This window comes from Helianthus annuus, chromosome 10, assembly GCF_002127325.2.
Source record: "Helianthus annuus cultivar XRQ/B chromosome 10, HanXRQr2.0-SUNRISE, whole genome shotgun sequence".
Taxonomy (NCBI): domain Eukaryota; kingdom Viridiplantae; phylum Streptophyta; class Magnoliopsida; order Asterales; family Asteraceae; genus Helianthus; species Helianthus annuus.
The window spans coordinates 147900237-147910940 of record NC_035442.2 but is presented as its reverse complement, the minus strand read 5'-3'; the positions used below and the strand labels follow the sequence as shown (position 1 = coordinate 147910940).

Sequence of the window (10704 nt, the reverse complement as noted above, 5' to 3'; positions counted from 1 at the left end):
GCCTTGGGACTTGAATTCTGACACTGAAACGACGTTAAAATTCGAATTATGCTCTGAGATATCATAGAAATCGTTCACAAACACACACGATTCACGAAGTGCTGCCGCAATCAGGGTAATAACTCAATCGCTATTACGATTCATTTTCCGACTGATCAATATATCCAATGGATGTTTAAGTGCCGCCCACATTAGGGTGATACTTTGTCGTTCGTCGTTAAATCGATGGATGTTTAAGTATCGCACTTTGTCGTTCGTTGTGAGAATTTGATCTCGTGAGTTATCGTAAAAGCTGTATTGATCACTAACCCGGTTGTGTGTGTGCATTATTATTTAAATTAGGTTAATCACAGGCAAATCAGTAAGGCTTATATTCTGCTCGTTAAATCTGCAATGTGAGTCATTCTCTTTTTATCAACTGTTTTACAATACCTCAAATTATTTTCAAAGTGTTATAATTACAGGGACTAAGTCGTGGATATCTTGATTTATTGGTTAGTGGGGTATTGTGCACATTACTATTTCTCCCAGTTAGGTTCATTAACCTACTAGGGAGGAACGTCACTATTAGAGTTCATTGACCTAATAGTGGTATGACCATCGTCACCATTGTGACTTGTCACCATTGTGACAGAAGGCCAGATAAAGATAGGATAGGAACCATTGTAATCGCTCTTATGCTGTAATTTATAACTATGGGTCATTTCCTAAAAACTGAATGAACTCACTCAGTATTTCCCCGCTGACAAAACCTTTTTCAAACATGTTTCAGGTGATCTGTTATAAGCAAAGAAAAGTGCCAGGAAGCACTACCAGCTTAAGAAAAGTGGCTCATTGTAAATAAATAAAAGAAACATATTTTGAAAATAAAGATTTCCCGGAGAAATCACATTATTGTAAATTATGGGATTTTATCCCCCATTTATAAAACGGACAGTTTGAATTATTAAAAGATCCTGTTTTAAAAAGAATTCCGCTGTCGCCTAAAATTTAAATACCGCAGGATTTCTGTCCCGCGGCTCCTGAAACGGGTTAAACCGGGTCAAGGGCCGTGACAGGAAGAGACTCAACAACCTAAACGGAGGAGAAGGTACATCGCTCGTGAACGGCACACTGTCACACCCCGATTTCCACGTGTATCACCGGTGGGCCCGGTGGGGGATTACCGTGACGTAGTTGGCAACAATATAGTCAAACCACACAATTATATAAATGCACAGCGGAAGCTTTAAAGATAAATATATATACTTCAACCTCTGGTGGTAATATCAAATATATTACAGAAGTCAAATGTATCCACAGCGGATCAAAATAATAAAATATTGTTCATTCAGATACGGCATCGAGTTTGCGAGACTATTCGTGATGCTTAGGAAGCTAATACCAGCCAATTTTCGTATAGTACCTGCACTTAATCTTTTTGGGGAAAATACGTCAGTTTACACTGGTAAATACATTCAACTGACACATTTGAAAATGTTTATTAAAATTGATTTGAATGCACAAGGCACAAACTCTTTTATAACTTGGGAAAATTATTAAAATCTTGTGAACGTATTACATGTTCTTTTATGCGTTCAGTAGCCCGGATCGTGCCGGGTTAAAGATTAATAGACACACCACATTTGCGTAAAACCGTAGTATAAAAACCAACGGCTACGTCTTTTAATTAAATGTCGACAATATATACCGGGTGTACGCCTACACCGGGATGTCGATGGTCATGGCCATTTCGTAAAATGATACCAAGGATATCCGGGACAACGGTCATTAACCCCCCCCCCAAAGGCTTTTAAGAAACAAAACTGTTTAAATGAGCCGATCATAATATTTAATTAACCACCTAAGCGATGGAAGATATGATGCTCAATCAAGCGGTAAATATTATACCGTATCCCAAGCCTGTATAGGGGAAATAAGTTAAAAGTATTTACCTTTGCAAGTATTATTCCTTAATTTGATTAAATCACCGATAGCTTTTACTGGGCTCCTAATCTGGAACGAAGGTTTTAATTAACCTCTTAGAATCCTAACGGGTCTTTATATTGGCCGTAGCCTAGACCGGTTGGTTCCGGAATATAAACATGGTTTAATCGCGCGAAAAGGCGAAAACCGAGAATGGAGTGTGATTCTGACCCAACAGGTTCAGAGACTTGTTTTACATGGGTTTATGGTTCAGACTCTGGATTTTGGGGTCCAAATAATATAGTTTGACCCGTATCGGCTAATTTATGAAAACTAGTTTCATAAGCCGAACCGTGCGTGCAATAGGCGAAACGGTTAACCATGAGAGTCTTACGCTTATTTCCTAAGTCAATATGCCTTAAAGAGGTTGTGGTATCAGTAGGATACCTTCCGTGATGCCCGTAACGAGTTTAAGTTAATATTATCGCCCCGAAGGTGTTTTTCGGTCATTTTAAAAACTTTTAAAGAGCTTTTCGAGTTCTACAGGAAATCTGAGTTTCCCGAACAGTTTATAAAGTTTAAAATACTTTATTTATTATTTAAAATCAGTAGCAACTGGAATCGGGTCAAAAGACCTTGTAGAACTCAAGTTTTGGCCGAAAAGGGCATATTCGGTATTTACCGAACCGTAGCCATAACCGTAGCCATAACCGCAGGTTATGAGCAAGGTAAAAATTATTAAAAATCTTTAAAATTCCAAAAATACTATTTTATAACAGTGGGTAAAAGTTTTCGTGACGAAATCTTGGTTTAGATAGGCGTTATGCTAATTGCGCCGTTTATTACAAAAGTTTACTTATAAATGCGCTATTTAGCATAACTCTCATTCTAGACCTCGGATTAACGTGAAACTTTAAGGACATGCTTATAATTTAATAAGTAAGGTTATGGTCCATTCACGCGTCCGAAATACTCGTTTTATTTTTAAAAGGCCGTTACGGTCAACTTTTAGGCGATTAACGGAAATGCGTAAAGACTCGGACAATTCATGAACCGATCACAGAGGTCTATACCATCATGTAACCTGGTCCTAAGAGAGTCCTAAGGCATATCTATACCTCACTAAAACGGGTCAGAACTGAAGTCAAAGCAAAAGTCAAACTTTTGCGACATTCGGCTCCGAACCGGGTCAATATAGCAAATGGTCGATTCAAACGAGCGTAAACAAGTTTATATACTTAATATCATGTTTTATGAGTGTCAAAACAGGTTTCATAACATATATATTACAGATTATGTATAAAACGGCAAAATAGCTTTCTGTTGACTTTTTAAGCGCACGTTTGACTCGACATTTGACATAGTTAGAGTGGCGATCAGAGGGAACCCTTTTAGAGGGTTATTACCCACATAAATACCAATTCATAACTACCTTTGATTTGTCATAAGACAGAACCATCACTGATTTATTTTAAAGTCAAACCGTATTTACGACGGTTTGGTTTCTAGCTATTTACTAAGCATAAATCAAACTTCAAAGGATCTAATGAACTTACAGAAGTTGAGACTTGCTTATAGAACACAGAGGAAAGCTTGAGAGCCTTTGGAATGACCAGATGAGTGTGTTTGAGTTGTGATGAACTTATGAACACAAGCATGCTATTTATAGCCAAAGACATGGTCTAAGATCATCACACAATGGTCTACAAGTGCTCATGGATGATGGGCAGGTGTCCCTAAGTGTTATGGGTCGAGTAGGGGCGCCCATGACTCTGGAGAACCCATACATTATTGCCTTGCCGCTTAATAGAGCCAACAGCCATAATTCTGTCGCTGGGCATCGCTTACGGACCGTATGGCTTTGGCCTTGCGGTCCGTAAGCCACAGGCGGATCATCAGCAATCATTCCCCCTCCTTACGGTCCGTAAGGCATACCCTTTACGGTCCGTAAGGGGTTAAAAATAAATCTTTTTAAATCTTTTAGTAATGATTAATAAAATCTTGGTAATTAATTACCTGACCTTTCGGGTTTGAATGGGTAACTTTGCGATATGGCCCTCGGTTGATTACAATTAAGGACCTCGCGTTATTTACCCGTATCGTTAAGCCCCTGGTTAATTTATTTATTATTCAGAAGGCTTTAATTTATATTATTGACGCTTTTAACCCTTCTCACACGAATTCGATCGTAACTTTCTCGTTTTAAAACGGAACCTCGCGGAATTTATACAGTGTATTCTAGTGAGCGTATAATACTGTTACAAAGCTTTGGGAACGTTAAAGGATCACTCAGAGGTATAATTAAACATGTTGACACCGTTAACCCCCGTGGTTTGTAATCTCTCACTTTCTTCCGCGTTTCACTTCCGTACGATCTATGATCTACTCGTTGGAAGGTACAAGCATTATTTAGGGTTACTATACAGTATATTTACCCTTGATTGACATTTATAACCCTCGAATTTATATATTTTCAAGGTTTGTCAATATTAGTCCTTTATTTAATATCAATGCCACGTGTAATCAATTGACACGTGTTAACACATTATTGGACACAAAAATTCAAGGTGTTACATCCTCACCCCCTTAAAATAAATCTCGACCCGAGATTTACTCAAATAAATAGGGGTACTTTTCTTTCATTGTGGCTTCGACTTCCCACGTATATTCGGGACCTCTACGAGCATCCCATTTGACTTTTACAATCGGTACGTGCTTTCTTCGAAGCTTCTTCACCTGTCGATCTTCAATCGACAAAGGTTTTTCTACAAACTTTAAGCTCTCATCTATATGCACATCTGTGTGTGGAATCACCAATGATTCATCGGCGAAGCACTTTTTGAGATTGCAGACGTGGAACACATTGTGAATTCCATTGAGCTCTTCAGGCAAGTTCAACTTATAGGCAACTGACCCGACACGTTCAATGACCTCAAAAGGTCCTATGTACCTCGGACTCAGTTTGCCTTTCTTGCCGAAACGCATCACCCCCTTCCAGGGTGATACTTTAAGCAACACCTTTTCACCCACTTCGAAGTGAAAATCCTTACGCTTTGGATCAGCGTAGCTCTTCTGCCTATCGCGGGCAGCCTTGAGACGTTCCCGAATCTGGACAATCTTGTCCGTTGTCTGGAAAACTATCTCTGGTCCCGATAATTGGACCTCTCCTACTTCCGCCCAACAAACAGGCGATCTACATTTCCTACCGTATAATGCCTCGAAAGGCGCAGCCTTTATGCTGGTATGGTAGCTATTATTGTAGGAGAATTCGATTAGGGGTAGATTCTTATCCCAGTTACCAACTAAATCGATCGCACATGCGCGTAGCATGTCCTCTAACGTTTGAATGGTACGCTCACTCTGACCGTCCGTCTGTGGATGGTAAGCCGTACTGAAGTTCAAACGAGTGCCCAAAGATTGCTGGAAACTCTTCCAGAAATGAGACGTGTATCTAGTATCCCGGTCGGAGATAATAGACACAGGTATGCCGTGTAAGGCTACAATCTTATCAACATATAGTTGGGCTAACATATCGGAGCTATACGTCTCCTTGATGGATAGAAAATGAGCTGATTTAGTCAGCCTATCGACTATGACCCATATTGTATCGTTTCCTTTCCTGGTTTTGGGTAACTTGGTTATGAAATCCATAGTTACACATTCCCACTTCCACTCGGGAAGCTCAGGCTGTTGTAGCAAGCCAGACGGCTTTTGGTGCTCGGCTTTGACTTGAGCACAAGTCAAGCACTTTGCTACATGGGCGGCCACAGACTTTTTCAAGCCTATCCACCAATAGTTTGCCTTTAAGTCTTGATACATCTTGTCCGCACCAGGATGGACAGAATATTTGGAACTATGGGCTTCCTGGAGGATAACATCTCGTAGTCCTCCATAAATCGGAACCCATATACGTCCGTTCAGTCTAAGGATTCCATCCTTGCTAAGAGTCAACTGCTCCTCAGTTACTCCTAACTTTTCATTAGGATAATTAGCTTCCAACACAGCCTCTCGTTGTGCAGCTAATATCCCTTCAATTAAATTGTTCTTGACCTCAATGCTCTTGGCATTGATTCGAATAGGTTTTACCCTTTCTTTCCTACTCAAGGCATCAGCGACTACATTCGCTTTGCCGGGATGGTACCTGATCTCACAATCATAGTCATTCAAGGTCTCCATCCAACGGCGCTGCCTCATGTTCAACTCTTTCTGATTGAACAGGTGCTGGAGGCTTTTGTGATCAGAATAAACCACAAATTTAATACCATAAAGGTAATGCCTCCACAATTTCAGTGCAAATACAACGGCACCTAACTCCAAATCATGGGTGGTGTAATTCTTTTCGTGCACCTTTAATTGTCGTGAAGCGTAGGCAATAACCTTGCCCTTCTGCATAAGCACACACCCCATGCCTGTGTGTGATTGTAACACCCCAAAAATGGGTTTGGTAATTTAAACTCGGGTAATATAAAGGAACGGGTAAAAATACTGTTAGGAGTAAAAGGGAACCCGTAAATGAATATTTACTAGGGATAATTAACCTAGTTGAATATTAGTATCGTTGGTATTAAACGAAGGATTGTAGCCTTATTTTATTAGAATGAAACATGAGGGACCAAAGTGAACAACTTGAAAGTTGTTCTATTAAAAGAAAACAACACACACAGACACACACATCGTGTGTGTGTGTGTTCGTGAACGAGCAGGAAGGCTCCCATGGAGCCAAAAACCCTAAACTTCATAAAATCTCCAAATTGAAAGGCTAAACGAAGCCCAAATTCACAACCGAACATGAATTGACGATCACCTTCACAAGGGGATCATAAGGTATGTCTTAAAACTTAGATTTGGTGACCTTGTTTGAAGTGGGTTATAATCAATCCATGAAATTGTATGAAATTAAGCATGTAGAGGTGTTAGAAACACCAAATAGAACTTGTGTTATGAATAATTTCAAGTAATTGGGTGATTTAGAATGAAACCCATTGCATGAGTGTGAAGATGATGATCATGATGAACTTGAAGATGCTATAGTGTAATCTTGTGTTGTATAAGGTGTTGCATGATAGACTAAGATAGTTAAACTTGGAGTGAAATTTATGATTATGAGATTTTGTTTGAATGTGATAGTTCATAAGATGAAATAAGGAAGAACATGCTTAAAGAACTTGTACATTATGCTTAGGAAGTAGTACGCACGCCAAGTGTTTGATAAAATGTCTAAAAGACAATAATAAGTGAAAATTGTATGCAAGTAATGGGTACACATATATAGTTCATGTGAAGATTATGTAGGGATGATGTCGAGTATGCTTTATGCTTGTTTAAATGGATTAATGATGTTGAGTATGCTTTATCTAGGTCATATGTTAGATGTGAATTCGGTATGGTTGTTCATAAGTATAACCATATATGCTAATAAGAATGTGAATGTAATGACATGAGTGTATAGGAATCATGTCAAGATGGATGGGAGCATTGAGGGCTAACGGGCTAAGAAGACTCAATCAAGTAAGCGAACGAGAATACGGACGCGCAAAGGTAAGTGAATCCCGAACCTACACTTTAGATGTAAAATGTATTGTAGTATAATGATTATTGTGAATCATGTGAGAAAGTATGATACAATGGAAGTAATAAGGTAAGTTTACGGTAAAGGTGTTGAAAATGGTTAAGAAATAGTTTCTATTAAGTATAGGTAAGAAAGAAGCTTACATGATGGTATTATGCATAAAGATGAAATAAGAAGTTATACGCGTAGGTATGGGTTAGTTAGTAAGTAAGTAATTGGGAATCATAGGAGAGTATGACTATAAACTCGTAAGTATGGAGAATTAAGTGTATGCAAATTACATGTATTGACGGGTGCGTTTGGGATTGAAAGTAATATTGTGTAGAATGTAAGTTGCAAGCACATGTACAAATAGAAAAGGGTATGTATGCATGTATTGGAATATAGTTATATGTATAAATGAATGAGACTTGTTATGCGTATACATTGATATGTTCGTATGAATGAAATCTAAAGATGCTAACCGTTTTCCTATTTAGAATGAAATAGGGAATGCAGGTATACTAGTGACGGAAGTTGAAGGTAGGCGCCAAAATCCAAATGCGGGTGGTTTGAATGGATGGATGAATGGACTAACATAAGCGAAAGCATGATATGTTAACGCCTAATTATACATGTTTAAATTTTATATATGATGACACCGGTTGCTAATGATGTGATTGTACGTGGTGTCTGCAGGTTGTACAGAACTGTGGATTCTCATCATGGAGTGTAAAAGGTTGAAGATCGAGTCAAGAGATGGATTGTACATGTGGGTGCATGGTCACGTAATTTAATAGTAGTATGTCCGATTTTTATAAATTTATAGAAAGCATTAATGTATTTAAGGTAAAAGAGTGAATTAATGTATTTCTAAGTATGTTAGAATGAATATGATGAAGGAAAATTTTTAAGTTCGTATTTCCGCTGCGACTTTTGGTTAAAACGAGTTAGGACGTTACAGTGATGCATCGCAGTAAACTACGAATTCTTCTATACCTTCCAGTAATGTCAACACAGGTGCGTTGCTTAGCTTCTGCTTCAGAACTTCGAAGGACTCTTGCTGTTTTGGGCCCCAAATAAACTTTTCCTTCTTTTTGGTTAGGGAGGTTAAGGGTGCAGCAATCCTCGAAAAATTTTCAATAAACCTCCTGTAGTATCCTGCCAATCCCAGGAAACTACGAATTTCGGTAGGCGTCTTTGGCTCTTGCCAGTTCATGACCGCCTCTACCTTAGCGGGATCCACTTGGATACCACGCTCACTTACAACGTGACCTAAAAACTGAACCTCTCGCAGCCAGAATTCACATTTCGAGAATTTGGCGTAGAGTTTCTCACGCTGTAGTAATTCGAGAATGCAACGGAGGTGCTTCTCGTGGTCAGCTTGGCTTTTGGAATATATAAGAATATCGTCGATGAAGACGATGACAAATTTGTCCAAATACGGCTTGCAGACGCGATTCATGAGATCCATGAACGCAGCCGGTGCATTTGTGAGCCCAAAAGGCATCACTAGGAACTCGTAATGACCATAGCGAGTCCTAAATGCGGTCTTATGTACATCTTCATCTCTGACCCTTAGCTGATGATAGCCCGACCTCAAGTCAATCTTTGAGAAGTAGCTCGCTCCTTGCAGCTGATCGAACAGATCGTCGATCCTTGGCAAAGGATATCTATTCTTTATGGTAACTTTGTTCAGCTCACGGTAATCGATGCACAAACGCATCGATCCGTCCTTCTTCTTTACAAATAGGACAGGTGCTCCCCAAGGAGACGAACTAGGTCTGATAAAACCTTTTGCCAACAATTCATCCAACTGGGTCCTCAGTTCCTTCATTTCCGTCGGAGCTAGTCTGTAGGGCGCTCTCGCCATGGGAGCTGCTCCAGGTATGATATCTATTCTGAATTCCACCTGTCTATCTGGTGGCAAACCAGGTAGTTCTTTAGGAAAAACCTCGGGATATTCAGAAATGACGGGAAGATCCTCGATCTTCGGCTTAGGTTCTTCAATTATCACCTGAGCCATGTAAATTACACAGCCTCTGTTCAAACACCTAGAAGCTTTGAGCATAGATACGTCCTCGGGTAATCCGTACTGCGTGTCTCCTCGAATGGTGAGCGATTCACCACTCGGAGTCTTTAGCACTATAAGCCTTTTGTTGCAAACGATTTGGGCCTGATTACGGGATAACCAATCCATGCCCAAGACTATGTCGAAACCCGCTAGATTGAAGGGAAGTAGAGATAGAGGAAAAGAATGGTTCTTAATGGACATTTCACATCCCTCTAGCACAGTGGAGACGGTTTCTATCGTGCCGTCTGCTAACTCTACCTCGTATTTCATATCTAGGGTTTTGATCGGCATGTTCAATAGTTTACAAAACTTTTGGTCTACAAAGGACTTATCAGCGCCAGAATCGAAAAGTACTCTTGCAAATATATTATTTACGAGAAAAGTACCTGTAAGCACATTGTCGTTCTGTACTGCCTCCTTTGCATCCATGCGGAAGACTCTCGCGTTTGTCTTCTTGGTCTCCTCCGCCTTCCTGGCGTTCTTAGGGCAGTTACTCTTGATATGCCCCTTTTCATTGCAACCGTAGCAGGTTGCGTCCTTGATTTTCTTACAATCCACCGTCTTATGATCCTTGGACTTGCATAGTCCACAGGAGGAAGTCTTTGGCTGCGACTGTGAATTCGACGCAAACCTACATTTCCCAGAGTGGGGTTTCTTGCAGATTTTGCAATTGGGTCTTTCACCAGCCTGCCCATCCTTCTTCGTCTCAGCCCCTCTCTTGCCGTCACCGTTTCCACGGTGCTTCTTTCCAGACCTTCGTGAGGTATCATCCTCACGTTTCCTCTTCTCAGCCTCCTTGCTCCTTAGCGTCCTCAGACGGACAGCATCTAAAGTTAGAGACAAGGAGAGGTCAGTAACTGACCTGAAGGTCGTCGGCCGAGAGGCCTTCACACTCGCCTTTATCGCAGGCTCCAAGCCTCCAATGAAACGGGCGATTCTTCTAGACTCTGGTGTCACAAGGTACGGAACCAGGCGAGACATCGTATTGAAGCTCGTCAAATAAGCCTGGCAGTCCAGGTTCGTCATCACCAGTGACACAAAGTCAGCCTCGATCTTCTCAACCTCATGCTGAGGGCAGTAGTTTTCCTTAATGAGAGCAATAAATTCTTCCCATGTCATCTTGTATAAAGCAGACTTACCTGATGCCTGCACCAACGCTCTCCACCATGCCAGGGCC

General features: G+C 40.4%; 1 long non-coding RNA gene across 1 annotated transcript; it reads left to right on the top strand.

The window, feature by feature from the left end:
• The first annotated feature begins 6599 nt into the window (after positions 1-6599).
• Positions 6600-8366, top strand: LOC110882890. Its single transcript, XR_002560277.2, has 3 exons — positions 6600-6729; positions 7355-7443; positions 8153-8366. It is a non-coding gene; the product is annotated as an uncharacterized LOC110882890 (long non-coding RNA).
• The last annotated feature ends 2338 nt before the right edge of the window (positions 8367-10704 follow it).